This window comes from Lissotriton vulgaris, chromosome 2_1, assembly GCF_964263255.1.
Source record: "Lissotriton vulgaris chromosome 2_1, aLisVul1.2, whole genome shotgun sequence".
NCBI classification, from domain to species: domain Eukaryota; kingdom Metazoa; phylum Chordata; class Amphibia; order Caudata; family Salamandridae; genus Lissotriton; species Lissotriton vulgaris.
In genome coordinates, this window is record NC_141687.1 from 1,796,004,286 (window position 1) to 1,796,023,486 (window position 19,201).

Here is a 19,201-nt window from a genome sequence, read left to right on the forward strand (position 1 = left end):
TAATGCATTCTGTAGTTGAAAAGAATAATTGCTGACAGAGAACTCTGAAGACCACACTGGTGCTGGAACAATTTATTTTCGAACTGGGTGTGCTGCCATCAGTGTTACATCACCCAAGTTATAAGGATTGCAAAAAATCCAAACATCAAGCAAAATCAAGTGTAGCAAATCAGCACCCATTCAGCAGGAGAGTGATAAGAGTGTGGCAGGTGGCTGACGGTGCATATTTGAGCATAATATCACAAATATATTTCTAAAGCAGTGGTAGTGCACTGTCATTTGCAACATGTTTTCTATTGAAATGACCACTAAATTTTCAAATGCATCAAGTTTTAATGATAAAACTATATGGCGCACAAACAACAATGTGCGTAATCAGGTTTCAGTGAATATTTATCAGTTGGACATTACAAACAAAAGTGTCCTGATTTGTTTTGGTCCTATTAAAATATCTATTTCCATATCACTTCAGAATTACAAAACAAAGCGCTTCATTTGTAGTAGTAAGCGGCTACTGGGAGAATATAAGGCCACGATTATTAAGGAAAAACAAGAGTTCTTTTCAAAACGCACGATGTCCCTTACTTCACCCAGGGAGCTCTTTAAGATTGTCGATACCCTGTGCACCTTACAGGAACCGGATCCAGTCGTAGCTTCTCAAGATCTCTGCGACAGGATCTCTGATTTCTTCCACTCTAAAATTGTGGATATTTACACCATGTTAGAAGCACAGAGAAAGACTCTTGACGACGACCTTAGTCTTACCCAAGACAGTATAGAGCCCTGGTCTAGGGACTCGGCAAAGACCCTTACGGTCTTTCCCCTCCTCTCTTCTGAAGACCTTGACTCTCTGTTGAATAAAACGAAGTCGGGTTCTCCTTCGGACCCCTGCCCTTTAAAGGTCCTGAGGGATCTTAAGGACACCTTGTTACCACCATTATTGGAGGTGATGAATGGTGCTATCCTTCCGGGCATTTTCCCGGCAGCCTGGAAAAAGGCCATTGTTAAGCCCCTTTTAAAAAAAACTACCTTGGACCCAGAAAATCTTAAAAACTTCAGGCCCATTACCCTGCTCCCTGCCCCTGCTAAGATGCTGGAATCTCACCTTAATTCTCATCTCACCACTTTTCTTGATTCCTCTTGCTACCTGGACCAATCCCAACATGGGTTCAGGAAATCACACAGCACGGAATCTGCACTTACTGTGGTGATGAATAATATCTGAACTAAGGTTGATCAAGGACAGACCACCTTGCTCGTCCTTTAGATCTGACGGCAGCATTCGATACCCTGTCCCCCTCGACTTTAACAACTTGTCTGAGGGAGGTAGGGTTGCAGGGCCCAGCGTTGAGCTTGCTGTCTTCATTTTTAGAATTTAGGGAGCAGAGGGATAAGCTTGGAGAGTTCCTCTCCCCTGCTAAACCGTTGCAATGTGGGGTCCCTCAGGGGTCAGCGTTGAGTCCGACCCTGTTCAATATCTATGTGGCCCCCCTTGCTAGGTTAGTTAAATCGCAGGGGATGGAGGTTGTATTATATTCAGATGATACACAGATTATGGTGTCCTTGACCCACTCAGTCAGCACCACCGCGTTCAGCTTCAGGAATTGCATGCAAGTAGTTGCAGAATGGATGATCCGCAATTCCCTGAAGCTGAATGACGATAAAACCGAGGTGCTGATCTTTGGTAAGGACCAGGATGTCTGGTCCAGTGAGTTTTGGCCTCCATCATTGGGAGCTTGCCCTACACCATCGCCTTCTGCCAGGAAACTTGGAGTCATCTTTGATACCTCGCTGGCTATGAACATGCAGGTAAATCGAACGGTGCCTACCTGTTGGGGAGTCATTAGGATTCTGAGGAGAATCGCCCACTATCTCTCCCCTCAGGCACGTAAACAGACTGTAGTCGCGTTGGTGTCTTCTCGATTAGACTACTGCAACGCTCTGTATGCAGATATTAACAAGGGCCATATTCAACGCCTCCAGAGCGTGCAGAATGCTGCGGCGAGATTTGTGTTGGATGCCCCCAAGTCCTTCTCTGCTACTCTAGCCAGGAAGAATCTCCATTGGCTCCCGATCCAGCAAAGAATTGTGTTCAAAATCCTCTGTCTGGTTTTTGGAGCGCTTTTGGCAGGACCATCAGATGACCTAGGATCTCTGTTAATCTCCTACTCTCCTAGTAGGAGCCTTCGTTCTTCCAACAAGAATCTTTTGTGCATCCCGCGTAGCAAAAAAGTCAGATGGGGAGGCAGGGCCTTTGCCACCGTGGCCCCCCGCCTGTGGAATGCCCTCCCCTCCGACATAAAGATGCAACCTTCATTGCCTCTTTTTAGGAAAGCTTTAAAAACATGGGGCCAGATACAGGTCGGTCGGTAACGGCCGAAAATCAGTATTTTCGGCCGTTACCGACCGGTTTACAAGTTTTGGCATGTGTGGGGCAATATTTTACTGAATCGGTAAAATTACCGATTCGGTAATTTTACCGATTCGGTAAAATACAAAATCAGTCAATTTACCGATTTGAAGCTACCCATATGTAGGTGGGACTCTTCAGAGTCCCAGGAGCCTTTACGAATCGGTATTTTACCATCAAAACCAATTTGATGGTAAAATACCGATTCCGGTGTGCATGCACATGTGTGCATGCACACCTATGTCATGTGACAGGCAGACCTGCCCTTAGGTCAGGTATGCCTGCCACATGGCACCTGTGCCTGTTTTGGGGGTGCCAGAGGGTGTCAAAGTGACACCCCCTGCACCCTTGTGAATGCTTTAATTACCGATTCGGTAAATACCGAATCGGTAATGCCTAATCATTCATATAGGCTTCAAAGCCCATAGGAATGAATGGGCATTACCGATTCGGTATTTACCGAATCGGTAATTAAAGAAGTGTTAAGGATTCGGTAACGAATCCAGATGTTGGGACCTACATACCATTTACCGATTTTGAAATACCGAATCGGTACAATTCGGTATTTTAAAATCGGTAAATGTTTTTTACCTACATCTGGCCCATGGTGCTTTATTAAGGCTTACCAATAAGCTTGCTATGTGGATATCTTCTTTGGATTGGGCGCCTTGACGCCCTTCGGGCTAAGTAGCGCATTATAAGATGGGCTTCATTCATTCATTCATTCATTCATTTGCTGATATATTTTGAATTTACTGTACAGTTATTTAAATTATGCTGTTACAAAAAAATAACATCTTACATGCTTTCATTTCATACTCACTGTGCTCCAGAAAGATTGTCACACAGGTGACTTTAAAAATCCTCTCACTTTGAAGTCAGAGAATAAGGAAACATCAATCTCACTTTCAAAGGAATAAGGAGCAGTATGACAGAAGACCCTGACATTTGACTTCTGTCTTTGAACGCACAGCAAATGTGACATGATAAGTGCAACACGTAAAGGCATATTTATTGATCTTTCACCTTGTGAACTCCAGCATGGTTATTTGGTTATTTCTGGGGGTGTTGTAGCACCACCAGCACTCCTATTTCCAGCGGCTATGGGAGAGTATGTATTTCACTATGATCAGCAGCAGCAATAAGAGATGATGAGACAAACAAAGGTATTATGATGTCACTGGCAGCATAAAGAAGCAGACTAATCATCATACACCCTGTCCTATTGTTCCTCCTCACAACAGATAAGTGCTTACCTCAGGCTCCCTCTTTAATTGTTTTTCTATATCCTTTGTAGGCTTGTCTGGCCTTTCAGTTTGTCTCTCTGAAAAATGCTGAGTTAATTTTTGGGTTACAGCAAGAACATCTGCAACCCATTCACTGTAACGTATCTTTGCCTTAAAATATGGCATGAATTTGTGCATAAGTGCAGCATCTCACAAACTCACCAACACAAGGCCCAACTCCACATTAGTTGCTCAGAATAGCTGCTTGTCTGTGGCCACCCATCATTGAGTCTCTATGATGAGATGGCAGTTATATAAATCATTGTCATAGTAAGTAGCTCAAATGCAGTTACTTTGTAGCAACCACAGCACCAAGTTCATCACCCTCTGCTCACAGCCTAACAGTAAGCATCAGAATGTAGCACCTAAGTGATCCCTTAAGCCTGAAGCCAACAAATCATGACCTGCAAATCCTTTCTCATAGTTGGAGTACTTTGCCCCCATACTTGTATTCCTCAGCCTTTAGGTGATTGCATCATATCATCAAGGAGGACATTAGTTTAAAGAAAGAATGACAGATAAAGAAGGGGAGAAGGGAAATTAGCAATTATTAGAAATAACCATCTTTTCCATGGTATTCCTGCAGATTGTTGCTTTCTTTTGCTGAATCTGTTTTTGTTAGCCATAGGACTCTGCACATTTTACCTCTGCTAACCAGTAATAGAGTGCTTGTCCTCTCCCCTTCAAACATGTCAAAATTGGTATACACTCTTCCGCATTACTCGAGAAGACTGGAAAGGCAGACCGCCGGATTCGTGGCTGAACACTTCTTAAGGTCCAGGGACATACGGATCCGTATATATAGCAACGCCTACACGGCAGGAGGGGATTCCCTCGCCCTCATTTGGAGCACGTAATTTTTGAATTTGTGACTGCGTCCTTACTAAAGATTTCGAAGATTCGTGAGAAGATCTATCACATCCATTGAACATACATGATACCCTTACCGGGTTGGAATTATCACCGGTTAAGTGGGACTACAATATTCGCCATCATTGAAAGAAAGCCCTGAAGAGTCAGAGTAATCTTGACTCTGACGAAACACGTGTCGGCTGGCGAAAAGAAATTTTTTTTTTTTGGGCAATAAAACAACAGAATATTGCTCAAACAAAAGAAGCGGAAACATTTATTGTCTAGAATGAAATTTATTGATGTCTGTTTATAATACAATTTGTACCTTAATAGATTTGTGTGTGCATAGGAAATTGCGTTGTATGTAGTCCAGGTGTTGCAAGAACACCGTACTAAGGGTTCAGAGGGTTTCCCTTTTCCTGTGGCACCACTGCTTTACATTACCTTTAAACTTGACAAGTAGTCAGTAACCTAGTAGAGCGCAAGCAGTTCCTGTCGATACAAAACCCACTGCCGTTGAGACTATCTTTTCCATGGTATTCCTGCAGATTGTTGCTTTCTTTTGCTGAATCTGTTTTTGTTAGCCATAGGACTCTGCACATTTTACCTCTGCTAACCAGTAATAGAGTGCTTGTCCTCTCCCTTTCAAACATGTCAAAATTGGTATACACTTGAGTGGCACATTTATTTTACTTTCAAGTCCCTAGGAAGTACATCTACCCAGAACCTGTAAATTAAGTGCAACAAATGGGCTGCAGCACTCATTCTTCCACCCACTAAAATAGAACCGTAAACACCTATCTACAGATCAGCCACTGCAGCCTCAGTGCACAGTGTTAAACTGCCAATTCGATGTGTCAAGATAACCTTTTGCTTGCCTTGACTCCAGGGCCCAGGAAATGACTCCAAGAGTCAGCTGACTGGCTTCCTGTTGGAGCTGCAGGGCTACAACAAGCTTCCAGAGGCCTTATCCTGCTTTCCAGCTCATCTGTCCTAACTGGACCTGACCTGTCCCTTTCGCTGGCCTCTGTGGGAGTCACTTCTGACCCCCAAGTACTGAATGCCAGGTCTTTGACCCTTGCTAAGGTCAGAGTGTACGCCTCTCTGCCTAAATGAAAGTTTCACCAGACTCAATGCTGCGCATTGCCTCCGACTCTCTTCGTCGATAGCTTCACTGGACTTGACACCGAGCAGCACCTGATCGATAGCTTCAACAAACTCAATATAGAGCAACATCCAAGCAACCCTGACAACCTTTGTTGATAGCTTCACCAGGTCTGACACTGAGCAGCCTTCCATCAGCTCTGACATCTTGCAATGCTACTCCCCATCGTTGTTGAGATCATCATCAGGCCTGTCCGCACTGAAGATTTTTGACCTCCATAAAACTCTTTTAACTCTGAATAAAATCTGATCCTGTATACAACCAGCAATCCACTGCTGTCAGCTTTAACTATTGACTTTAGCCCGGTTGAGCGTGACCTGATACCCACAGTTGCCATTTTATGTTTTTGTGCGCTGTCTTTTACTCAAATGAAAAAAAAATATATCTCTGGTTCTCCCTTTCGGATGTTTGTTATTTTTATGTCATTTTATATATTAAAATATTTCCTTTTTTCTAAATTGATTTTGAATTTGTTTGTGTTTCCACTTTATTGCTGTTTGATTACTGCATCAATACTTTATTCATTGCCTGAAAACATAAGCCTGACTGCTCTGTGTCAAGCTACCCGAGGTTAGAGCACAGGTTTATTTACCGAATTTGGTGCTTCACCCTGACAAGGAAGTGGTAATTATTTGAGGTGGGTTCTTACCTCCTAATGATACTCTAATTTCTTATGGCAATAATATGCACAAATAGGGGAAAACAGAAAGGTTGGGGAAGAGATGAGAATGAATGGGTTTAAGAGAAAAGCAGGCATGTTTCATATTGTCTAGAAGTAAGTTGACACAACTCGTTTGCCCATTGTCAGCCCTCCATGAGTGAATGATAATATACCTATTGAAGCCTCCAATGGAGACTCTTTACCCTCCCCTACACCAGTCTCACAATGCCAGCTGCACCAGGCAAGTATGGATTCTAAGGCCCAAATCCAATGTTCTTTAGATAAAGCTCTGGATAAGCTAGTGTCCACCTAGTACACTCCCTTTTCCATTGCTTTCTCTTGCACCACTGCAGTCTCAGCGTCCACCTCTCTGAAACTCTGTAATGCATATTTAAAAAAAGAGCACCTATATGAGACCTTCCCCAGGTTACAGCAGGCGTCAACCTGGGGTTCACCTCTCTAGAAGAGACTGAGGCTCTAGAAGAGACTGAGGCGCTGCATCGTAGAAATGCCCAAGTGCTCACCCCATGCCCAAATCGGGGAGATTGATGTGCTTGATGAGGAGAAGTGTGATTCATTCTCCTGTACCTCTCTGTCCAACAGAGTTTGAGCCTCCCTAACCATAATGGTTCTGTGTGCTCCTTCCACTTTCAAATAATACATTTTGGATTCTGTTTGATCCTCTTTAAGTTAAGACACCCAAACTTCCGCGATTGGTTCCCCTCTCCCCATATGGTTAACTTTGCCTGCAGGTGGGTCCGTCTCACTACAGAAATTGGCTATGGGCACTCTTGACTCTAAATGCCCCATCTATCAATACTCAAAGTATGCACCAATCCTGAGACTGACCTGCATCTGTTAGCCTTTCTCCAACATCAAGGTTGAGACTCTGGTTGGCGCATTGAGCACCCTTAGATGTTACCAATATTCTGTCTTACCCCATCATCTGTTTCTTGGATGCCCTTGAATGACCTGTCATGGCATCCACTAAACTGATGTGAATGCCATTTGCGGCTCGGTTTAATACACAGTTTTCTTTTATCTTTGCCGAAAGCCATTGGTCAAATCTCGCCTTGATTTTAAAAATACTGAACTCCCAGCTGACCCCAAACTGGATTCCATTGATGGCATTCTGTTTGGGGACAAATTTATCAAGTCACTCTGCAAATGCAGCTTTGCCTTTACCTCCTTTGACAAAGTTCAGTTCAGAAGTGGAAAGTTTCCCGAAAGCCTATTCTCACTAGCTACTGATCTCCAGAGGTGCTTGTCCTGGCTACCCAAGGTATAGGTTCTCCGGTGCGGACCCTTCTGGTGGGATTCCAACATTTCCTTCTGCCCCCATGTGCCTTCTGCCCATGAGAAGTCATCACACCTGAGGTTTCAGTAATGGATTTAAGCAACCAAAACGTCCTCCTCCTAAGGAAGGTAGGCATAGTAAGACTCTTTCCCTCTACTCATGCCAGGGGGCACATTGTCCAATTCCTCCTAATTTTCTGTAAAGTAACCTCAGACTCTTGGGTCCTGTAAACAATTTCCCCTTACAGTACAGACTTCTGGGCTCATCTTCTCAAACCCAGCGTCTTCTCCTCATCTTTTTCTGCCAGGGGAATGTCTACTTTGGTGGATCAAAAAGTCTTGAAAACACCTTTCAAGTGTGGTTTCGTAATTTCGATTATTCTGATTTACATAAAGGAGAAAGGCCTCAGATTGGCCATAAATCCATGGCCCCTTAACCAATATGTTACATGTAAGATCTCTGCATTCACAATATCGTAGTTGGAACTATTATTCACGAGAAATACAAGGTGATGTCTACCCACATCCAAGTCCCAGATCCAACTGCCAGGATTAGAATACCACCAGCCCAAAACCCCAAAATAGAACATACTACATTAATCACAATGACTAATCCAACCAACACTACACTTCCACCACCATACAGCTAGTACTAAACATACAAGTTGAAACAGAAATAGGGATAATAAATACTTTTATAGCAAAAATCATTAGGATTGATTTTACATGTAAACAAATGTTTTAAATCACTTGGGCAGAGAAATCTATTGGTAGTAACAGAATTTGCAACATAACTTTTTGCTAGCTCATCTTCCTCTTTAAGTACATTACTTGCATGGATACCAATGTTGGATATGTTGTTTGGAGATTACTTATCTAAATTTCCACTTCCTATTTGCACACCAGTATGATTACACCCTCTTCTCAAATCATGAGATGACTCAATGCAATCTTGATGGGAGCCATCAGATACACTTTCCTCATCTTCATTTAATAACAATTATTGTGACTTGCAAAGCTTTCCTTGTAAGAAATGGTCTAGTTCACGATATTATTGAATTTTGCTAATCAACTAAAAGACTCTACCATCTGACAAATCAGCAGAATTAGTGTACAGTTCCATCACTTTGCAAGCCTCAGAAAATTTGCTGTCACCTTTTTTTTAAAATGAGTATATTATGGAAGTATTACCTAGTCACCCGTTTCTAGAACCTCACTTTTGCCTCCAAGCTTCTGGTCAAAATACTCCTCGTACATATCCTTAAGTGTTTTTTATATTGTCTGTCACTCCAGTAAGGGATACACTTCCCTAACACTCAGGATTCATACAAACCATATTATGCTTCGTAATCTACCTTAAGTACTCTGAAAGCACTGAACCCAGTGACCATTTGAGTTATCCAATGCACCCAAACCATTCTCTTTATCTCAGCCTCCCAATTAGTGACATGTGTAATAGCTGATTGTACAATGCCCATGATCACTCAATAAACCATTTCCTGGTGGATGATAAACTAAAATCTGTTTTTTTAAATAAAATTTCTCTTATAAAACTTTTCGACTATCTCAGTAACCAACTGGTGGCCATTACCACTTCATACTATTTTAGCAATGTCTTCACATAAAAAAATGTAATCTACAAAGTAAGCAAATGCAAAAGAATCTGTGTTGTTCACTACTGCAAACTTCAGTCATTTAGAAAAAATCTAAAAAAACAAAAACATATTTAGGAACCCAACATAAATCTAAAATGCGTCCTAAAATATCAACAGTGTTAGAAATTGGATTTCTGGTTGGCAGAGGTGCACACCTTGTACAAGCAGGAAACACAATCCTTGTCGGCGTTAGCCACTCTCAAACTCTAAATTAATCTGTTCTCACCACCTGGTAGCTTGGCACATAGTAGTCAGGCTTAACTTAAATGACAAGGTGTAAAGTATTTGTGCAACACTTTAAACAGTAAAACAGTGAAAACACCACACAAAAAGATTCCATACCAAGTTAGAAAAATAGCTCTTAATTTAATAAATGAAACAAGACCAAAACAACAAAAATCCAACTGATACCCCTGGAGATAATGAATGTTAAAGAAATAAGTGGAAATAGTGCAAAAAAGTACTAAAAGTCAACAAGGGACATCTGGACACTCTGGACCCGGGAAAAGTCAAAAGTTCAGGCCGACCACAATGGAGCATGAGCCGGCTACAGGAACCAGGTTGGGCCCACTGAGCAAAAGTTCCTTAGTCCGGATTGCATCGACGTCGAAGATCCTCTCGCCAGGAGGGTGCAGGATGCAGCTGAAGCAATGCGTTTATGTGAAAGTGATGCATCGGTCTCGATACTCGAAGTGGCTGCAATGTGGTGGCCGTGATCAAGCCAGCAAAGGTGATATTTCGGATTGATAAACGCGGGGGCTGCAATGCGGAGTTCACGTAGTCGAGGCTACCATTGATGGGGATGCAAAGACCTTGAGCCTCAGTAAGCATTGCACAGTGCTGATTCTGCAGGCATTGATCTTCACAGCAGAGGGGTTGCACCGGTTCTGGTGATGCAACAGGGGTGATGCGTCAGTTCCAATCAACTCAGTAGTTCCAATGTGTGGGTTCTAGACAAGAAGGGTGGGTTTTCACTGAAGCAAGCATCATAGGCCCACTTCCCAGTGTCCAGGATTGGTGTGGCACCTCTTTACAGGCCTGACTCACAGATGGCAGAGTCCAGGCGCAGAAGCAGGATAGTTGGAACACTTTTATGCCCGTAAGACTTCAGTACAGGAGGTCAACCAATTAGCCTTTAGAGTCACTCTGGATTCTGGGGGTCAAGTGATGCAGGTCCAGTCCATCTCACCGAGACCAGGAGGGTAGCAGGCCAGCACAGCAAGAAAGCAGTTCTTCCAGAGCAGCAGTGCAGCAGAATAGCAGTCATTTCGCAGTACGGCAATCCTTCTTCCTGGCAGATTGTTCTCAGGTCTAGAAGTCTACTGAAGAGGAAGCGTCTGATGTCCAGTTCTTATACCCAGTGGTACCTCTGAAGTGGGGAAACTTCAAAGAAGGGGTTTTGAAGTGCACAAAGGTTCTCTCTTCCTGCCCTGTCAACAGTCTCACTGCAGGGATCCCTTTATGTGTGGACAGGACGCAGACTATGCAGGTGTAAGTGTGAGGCTGTGATGAGCCAGGATGGTTCATCAAGGCCATCAATTCACACCTAAGCTCCCATTGTGTGTGGCTGTATAGGGAAAATACACAAAGCCCAGATGTCACCCTCCCCAGACGTGTATCAGAGATACGTTGCCTTCCCTTCTGCTCTAACACTCCCAAAACGTTCATTAACTGGTAATCTTGTTCAGTCCTGTCTTTACCCATGACTAAATGTTGTCTTAGAAGAAAATGACCCCATCTTGGTCCTTGAAAGTTGATACAATAATCACAGAAATACAACAGCAGCTAAAAGTAAGCCAAATGACATGTTTAAGAACCTGAAGGTGTAATAAAAGCTATGTAATTAGTGCAGCTTGAATGGAGTTATCTGGTGATCAGCTGAGGCTAGATCAAGAGACCACTTGATACCTTTGGTCATAGCTATGACATCAATTACATTGGGCAAATGGGACATCAATAAGTATGTTGTTGCTCAAGTCACTTAAATCAATACAGAGTCAAATATGGCCAAATGCCCATCTAGCTGAATCAGCAACGATATTAATCAGAACCTTGCCATTTACCATGGTACATACAGGTTTGTTTTGGCACTACCTAAAACCTAGTATATACCACATGATTTTTTTCTTAGTTGGTGTAAAATCCTCATTGGCATCATCTTCATTCATAGATATATAAATGAGAAGTACTCTTTCCATTCAGCCCACTTCCTAAGAGGCTCACCAGAGATTGATAAAAGGGCTTGGGGAGGTGGGAGTGAAAATGTTTGTGCAGCACACATGTCTGCAATGTACTTCAGTTACTAAAGTGATGTTGAAAATATATTGAGTAAGTAGACCTAGACGTATGGGTATATGCTCAGAGTCATCTACAAATAATAGGCATACAGCGCCAAGACGCCTACGGGTATAAGCAGCGCTTTAGAAATGTTAAAAATAAATAAATAAATAAATATATAACATTTGTAGAAAGTTTATTAAGAAGTAAGTTTGTCATAAGCATGTAATTGAATATGTTGGAAACCTTGAGCTCTGTGTTCCAACAGGTAGTAAATTATGTTACTTATTACTGGTGAAAGGCTGCTATTCTGAGGCCAAGACCTGCTCGAGTGCATGTTTTCTGATCCTGTACAAACAATATGGCATTGCAAAGGTCATGTAAAGTGACCTGTGTGACGAAGTCACATTCTGTCTGTGGAGGGAAGCATACTATGCATTGGTGTTAACAGACGCTGTCACAGAATAGAACGCAGTGAGTGCTCTAGTTTCTCACATGGATGTATCTCGCAGCAGCTCAAGCAAGGCATGGGCAACGGAGACAACGGAGACAGTTGATTAAGGCATGATTTGGCGTTACAAACCTAGAAATATGCAAAAAGAAACTGTGGTGGAAATCTTGCACAAACGTTGTAGACTACTCCCTCAAAGCACAAAAACGAAGGAGAAGCTTACAGAACAACAATTCAGTGCATTCAATGAAAATCCATCAACAGTTTAAGTAAGTAATCCATTAAACTCATCACCAAAACCCGTAAGATATCTGCATACACAATTAAAGATTTGGAATGATTTAATTATGAGAAACACAAGATGACATCTTCCCAGCTCAAAGTACCAGCTTCAGCTGCCAGAATGAGAATCATACCTGCCCAAAACTCCACAATAAAATATCCTATGTCACAGTGACCATAACGACCAAAACTACATTATATTCCAAAACTTCCAGAAGGAAGACATCTATCTTCTGCAAGACACTCTTATCTGGAGATTTGCGTGACTCCAGATTAAGAGGTTGTATGTTCGACCCAAGCATGCATTTGCCACACATTCCTTTACAACGCTGTCCAAACCACAAATGCATCTTTACAACTAAGCATGGGCGGATTTTGCGGATCCACGATCCGCGGATTTTGCGGATTTTGCGGATTTGCGGATCGTGGATTTGGGGCGGGGCTTCCATGCGAGTGCACATGCCTCTTGTGTGTTTGAAAAGGTCTGAGAAAGATCAGTTCAGCAGATGAAGAGAAAGACACCCCTGGTCACAAGAACAGCACGGGTATTGTGCTCGTGAAAGTCAAGGATGCAAAGGCTTCTATCCAGCATCACAGCAGATTTTCCACGGTAGAGTTGGGAAGAAGGCACACCTGTCCAGCCTCGACGACGCTCACGATTGTTTTTGGGCTAATGAATGAGTCACTGAATTTGAGCATCAACTAGTTCGAGCGACCATGTGTGTGTTACTATGCAATCGCCCCAACGGGTGCAGGGGTCCCTTGAGTGAGCTGTCCATCATAGTGGGTGAATGGCGGGAAGACGGTGCAAACCGCGAGTGTGTGGGCGGGGCCAAACGGGCAGGGCTACCATGCGAGTTCACACATGCTTCTTGTGTGTATAAAAGGTCTGAGAAAGATCAGTTCAGCAGATGAAGAGAAAGAAACCCCTGGTCACAAGAACAGCACGGGTATTGTGCTCGTGAAAGTCAAGGATGCAAAGGCCTCTATCCAGCATCACAGCTGATTTTCCACGGTAGAGTTGGGAAGAAGGCACACCTGTCCAGCCTCGACGGCGCTCACGATTGTTTTTGGGCTAATGAATGAGTCACTGAATTTGAGCATCAACTAGTTCGAGCGACCATGTGTGTGTTACTATGCAATCGCCCCGACGGGCGCAGGGGTCCCTTGAGTGAGCTGTCCATCATAGTGGGTAAATGGCGGGAAGACGGTGCAAACCGCGAGTGTGTGGGCGGGGCCAAACGGGCAGGGCTACCATGCGAGTTCACACATGCTTCTTGTGTGTATAAAAGGTCTGAGAAAGATCAGTTCAGCAGATGAAGAGAAAGAAACCCCTGGTCACAAGAACAGCACGGGTATTGTGCTCGTGAAAGTCAAGGATGCAAAGGCCTCTATCCAGCATCACAGCTGATTTTCCACGGTAGAGTTGGGAAGAAGGCACACCTGTCCAGCCTCGACGACGCTCACGATTGTTTTTGGGCTAATGAATGAGTCACTGAATTTGAGCATCAACTAGTTTGAGCGACCATGTGTGTGTTACTATGCAATCGCCCCGAAGGGCGCAGGGGTCCCTTGAGTGAGCTGTCCATCATAGTGGGTGAATGGCGGGAAGACAGTGCAAACCGCGAGTGTGTGGGCGGGGCCAAACGGGCAGGGCTATCATGTGAGTTCACACATGCTTCTTGTGTGTATAAAAGGTCAGAGAAAGATCAGTTCAACAGATGAAGAGAAATAAGCTCCTGGTCACAGAAACAGCACGGGTATTGCGCTCGTGAAAGTCAAGGATGCAAAAGCCTCTATCCAGCATCGCAGCTGATTTTCCACGGTAGATTTGTGAAGAAGGCACACCTGCCTCGACGACGCTCACGATTGTTTTTGGGCTCACAGGAAGGGCATGTTGTAACTATTTTAGGATGGCGCCGGCAAGCTGCCAGCGCCATCCTAAAATACTTACTAAATTAGCTTCAACAGGAAGCTCTAATAGATAAAATAAAGCAGATGCGAGCACCTGCTTTATTTTATCTATTAGAGCTTCCTGTTGAAGCTAACTTAGTAACTATTTTAGGATGGCGCTGGCAGCTTGCCGGCGCCATCCTAAAATAGTTACAAGTTGACAGGCCAGCCAGACTTCAACTTTTGCCCCCGGAATCCGCCGCTCGCGGATTTGCAAATTCGTGGTAAATTCGCGGGAGTTCGCGGATCGCGAATTTACCGAAAATTCGCAAAATCCACGAGCGGAACGGATTTTGCGCTCATACTTATTTACAACACAGTCCCTCACCGCGCAAGTTGTTACGACGACTTGCCTTGGGGAAATCACTGTACTTTGGAATAGGATCATTTACTATTCCAACTCCAGTCTGTGCAACAGTAGGCAAAGTGTTTGACTTAAAGTCCAACATCAGTCCAAAAATGCTTGTAATGACTTGTGTGGTAAAAGAATGCGTTATAAAGACAAATTTCTGTTCAGACTGTGTTGTAAAGGTCACAGCGTGTTTTGAGTTGCATTGTGAAGGCTGTTCCCCGTTTAAGCGGATGATCAATCCTTTAAAAAAAAATGTAACTGAAAGCACCAAATGTGACAATTTCATGGCCTTCCTTTTGGTCTGTCTTCTGCCCTATGGTGTTTTACCATGGTTCTCTGTGTGGTGTTTGCACACCTGTGGAAAAAGGAGGAACGTTCGAATATTTATCTCAACAACATCCTTTTAATGCAGTTTCCTGTAGCACTATTGCAACACCTATACTGGACAGTAACCCTTCTTCACAACCTATATATCCTTGTCATTTCTGAGAAATCCTTCTCCTCGGCCTTCCCAAGTAACGAGTTTCTGGGGTTCTCCATAGGCACAGATTATTGCATCCAAAAGCTCCCCATGTAGAAAATGTTTCTTACCAGGGGTAAACTGAGGCCTGCCCTTAAAGCTCATACCTTCTGCTCAGTTCTCTTCTCCATCTTTTTGGACTTCTGGCAGCCTCCGTTCAGACCATTTTTCTGGCTCCTCTTTACTACATAGCCCTTTAGAATTATCTCCTACCTCAGGACTTCAGATACTCAGATCACACCTCCGTAGCTGCCTTGGTGGCTTTTCAACGTGCGCCCTGGGATGGCAAAGCCATCTTCGTTTTTTTCCAAATCTGGTCATCAGTTCAGATGCCAGCAGGTCCTGATGGGGTGCCAGTGTCAGTGCTTTTTCCACTAAGGACTCGTGGTTTTCATGCGAGAAAAAGCTCCACATCAATACCTAAGAACTCCTTGCAGGTATGTTCACCATCAAAGACTTACCAAGCACCAAATCTAGCTGCTGTGTCCTTCTGCAAGTGGTCAATCTGATTTGGTCACATCTATACTGCTCTTTTTCCTCTTATTGGTTCTCTTCTCTTAGACCCCGATGACCTCATAGGACAGCATCAGCTTCATGTTTTGGCTTAGAGAATCTGTGGAGGTGCTTGAGAAGACCAGATGATTCAGAGGTCACTATGTGGTAAATGGTTCTATGTATTTTCCCTCTCTACCACTTTATGAGAATGTCCTGTGACATCATGACATCATGTGACATCATGGAATGTTAGTGTGCCTCCCTGTGTAAATATTGTCAGTTGGTCATCTGAGGCTGAGGAGCTGGTAGCTCTCTCCTGGTGGGGTTTTCTCCTTGTAACTTACTATCCTGTAACCTGCCACCTAACTACCTGTCAATAAAGAGGGATCTTCTACTACACCTGGACTACGCATCCTTGTTTATGTACCACACACTACACGCTGATCGATGATTCCTATGCTACAGGAATTCAGCATGCCTATAATTCTGACTGAAAAGTCTGATTTTGTTGGTGCATAGGACAGAAGCTGGATCCTTTTACTTCTTCTACTTCTTACCTAGCCAATTTTGTCTTAGGTATTTTTACTAAAGGTCTTACTTATCAAACTATTAATGTCTATTGTTCAGCTATCGCTGATCACCTCTCTCTTTAACTCTATCTCCTTGGGTAAAGAACCCATCGAATGTCACCTCATCTAGGGCATCTGTTTTAAAGGCCTCCCCTAACTCTTTAGTCTTCCACCTGAGGAGTCTCCATTGTGTTCTCCCTCCTGTGCTCTTCTTGCCTGATGGGGCAATATTTTATATTTTCAGCACATTCCAAGATGGCTCCTGTTCCATCCTCTATGCTTACTAGCCTTTCATTTCTTACGCGTTGTGTCATCTCCTGTTTTCAGGAGGATGTTTCATAGACTTCTGACCAACTTAATCTCTCCCATAGGGCCCCAACAGGCCAGTCTCCTATCCCACTTTGGCCTCTTAGGCCAGAACGAGCATGCAGCAAATTTCCCCCACCAAGGGTCACACAGATATCCGGTAGTGCTTCCAAATAGTATCCAGCCGTGCGAGGTAAAAATAGTTCCACACCAAATGCAATGGACCACAAGGAAATTGATGAAGTAGCAAAATTGCAGCTGTCACACAAAAGTCACGCTGGTTCCTCATCGCCAAATGTAAGGCTGAGTCTACACGGTAAATTGTAGAAACTTTGTGCTTTATTTCTCCTCCGGGAAAAAACAGCTGCTTGGGAACTCACTACGCTCTTGGACCTAATGCTGCAGGCTCTTTCCTCCATGGCACATGCCTGGATGACATCCTTAGGGCTGCTGATTGGCCTTGCTAGCTTCAGTGAATCTGAGCTCTAAATAAAGACAGTGAGTGGTGAACGATTTTTAACCCATCCTTCTTTGCTGTGTCGATTTTCTTATAGTTAATGGACCTTAATGTTTGTGTACATAAAAGAATGCTTTGTATACGAAGTATATTATATATTGATAGGCTGTTACCAGAGGTCTTGACTTTTCTCCCCTTCTTCCCTTTTTCTTTTGCAGGATGTTCATATGGCAACAAACCCACAGTAGCTCCGTGATTCTTATTTTCTTCTAGTGCCTTGTGATGTTCAGCTTCCCCTTCAATCCAGTAGACAGTTGTCAGACTTGACCAAGATCTCTCATGTCCTTCACAATTCTAAATCCGTACTCCTATCCCAGTTCCAGTATCATTTGGCAATAACAGAGAGCATTAGCAGATGTGTCTGCTGCTTTATACTGAAAAGGGCACCATAATACACCACATTGTTCGTCAGCATCTCCTCTGGCAGCTGCCAGAACAGATTGAACGATAGTTTGCAGATTAAATGTTGTGAAGCAGAAATATCAGATTTCCGCTTCACTGAAGCTATGTATATTGTGGTAAATGAAGTTAGGCTACACACTTGAAGTCTTTTGAAGCTCTTTAACTTTACCCACCGAAGCATGACTTTCCCCCCACCAGTCGCAGCTTAAACTGGCCATCATTCAAATTACCACATTCTAACAGAACCTTGGAACCAAAGTTCTGTTCTGACAATACAAATATGACACATCTTACCTCTTTCATGTACCAATAAACAATAAGAGCACAGAACAGAAAATAAATGCAACAAAGATAACTGAACAAATTGTAAACATAAGCAATCCGCACAAGCATCTAAAGAAAGAGACAGGAAGAAAACAAACAACATTTTGGAATATTAGCATGCATGAAGTATGAACAAATACAAACCAAAAGAACAGAGTGCATAATCCTGTCGATATGCAGGGGTCTGTCTTTCTCTTCGCATGCAAAAATCCCTTCCCTCTAATTGCAAAGCTCTTCCAACACCACTAGCACCATCATCATTCTCCTGTCCTTCTCTGTAATAGAACTAGCTATACCTTCTCCTTCCAGCATAAAACCACTACATCCCTCATCAAGTTCCACCTCCAATCTGCTACATTTGCCTACCTGCTGATTCAAAGCTACTCTGCGTCTGCTCCACTTCCTTCCATTCTCCAACACAACATCCCACTCACACACATCCTTGACCTTGAAAGGACCCCTAAACTTAAATAGACCTCTGCCAATACGATAATCCTTGTCCTTCACCCAGCTTCCTCTCTGAGTCTCAGATTCTTTAGACATTTTCCAAGGTACACATATGGTTCGCCTGTGCATTCCAACCAATCAGGAACGAATATAGCGCTTGCCTTGCGTACCCTCATAACCTCAAATGGAGATCTGGTGAGTCTCATATTGACAATGGTACAATGTGCCGTCACAGCTTTCTGGACAGCTACAGCAACATCCATACCACCCTGCATGGCCAAAAGTACAGTACCCTTAACAATGTGATTCATTCTTTGTGTAATACCATTGCCTTGTGGGTAATAAAAGGTGGTACGGTGATGCATTTTACCACGAAAAGATAAAAACTCCTTCATTTCACAAGATGCTAGTTGGGTGCCATTATCGGGCAGCAAAATATGATTGAAACTCTCTCTCCTGCAAAATTGCCAAAAACTGTGGTAAATGAAGTCAGGCCACGCACTTGAAGCCTTATGCTCTTTAATGCACCCTGACAAAGCGTGAATTTCCCCTTGCCAGCCTCCTCATGAACTGGCCAGCATTCAAATTACAACATTCTTACTGACCCTTGGAATCAAGGTTCTGTTATTACAATACAATATTTTCTCAATGCAAATGTGTAGCAGGTTTGGATTGCTGAGAGGTGATATAAGAATATTCACAATGGCTTCTGATTGTATGGATGCGCCCACACAGTAGAACTGTGGAAGAGTTTGTACTTTATTGCATCCCTAGGAAGACACAGCTGCTCCTCCAGGTAAGTTCCTGAACTGACTGAGTTTTAAGTAAAAACATTCCATCTTAAAATGAGATCAACACAGTATGATGCACGCAATACCGCGAGCATCGCAAGCCTAACAAATAACTATTAGCAATTATTACATCTTGACACAACACTTTCCCCAAAACAAAATACTTATACATCAATAAGATGAATTACTT

The 19,201-nt window shown here is 43.2% G+C and overlaps 1 protein-coding gene across 1 annotated transcript in view; it reads right to left on the bottom strand.

Annotated features, from left to right (window-relative positions):
• SYT12 (synaptotagmin 12) overlaps positions 1-19,201 on the bottom strand; it is an 858,259-nt gene that overhangs the window by 379,074 nt on the left and 459,984 nt on the right. The window lies entirely within an intron of this gene.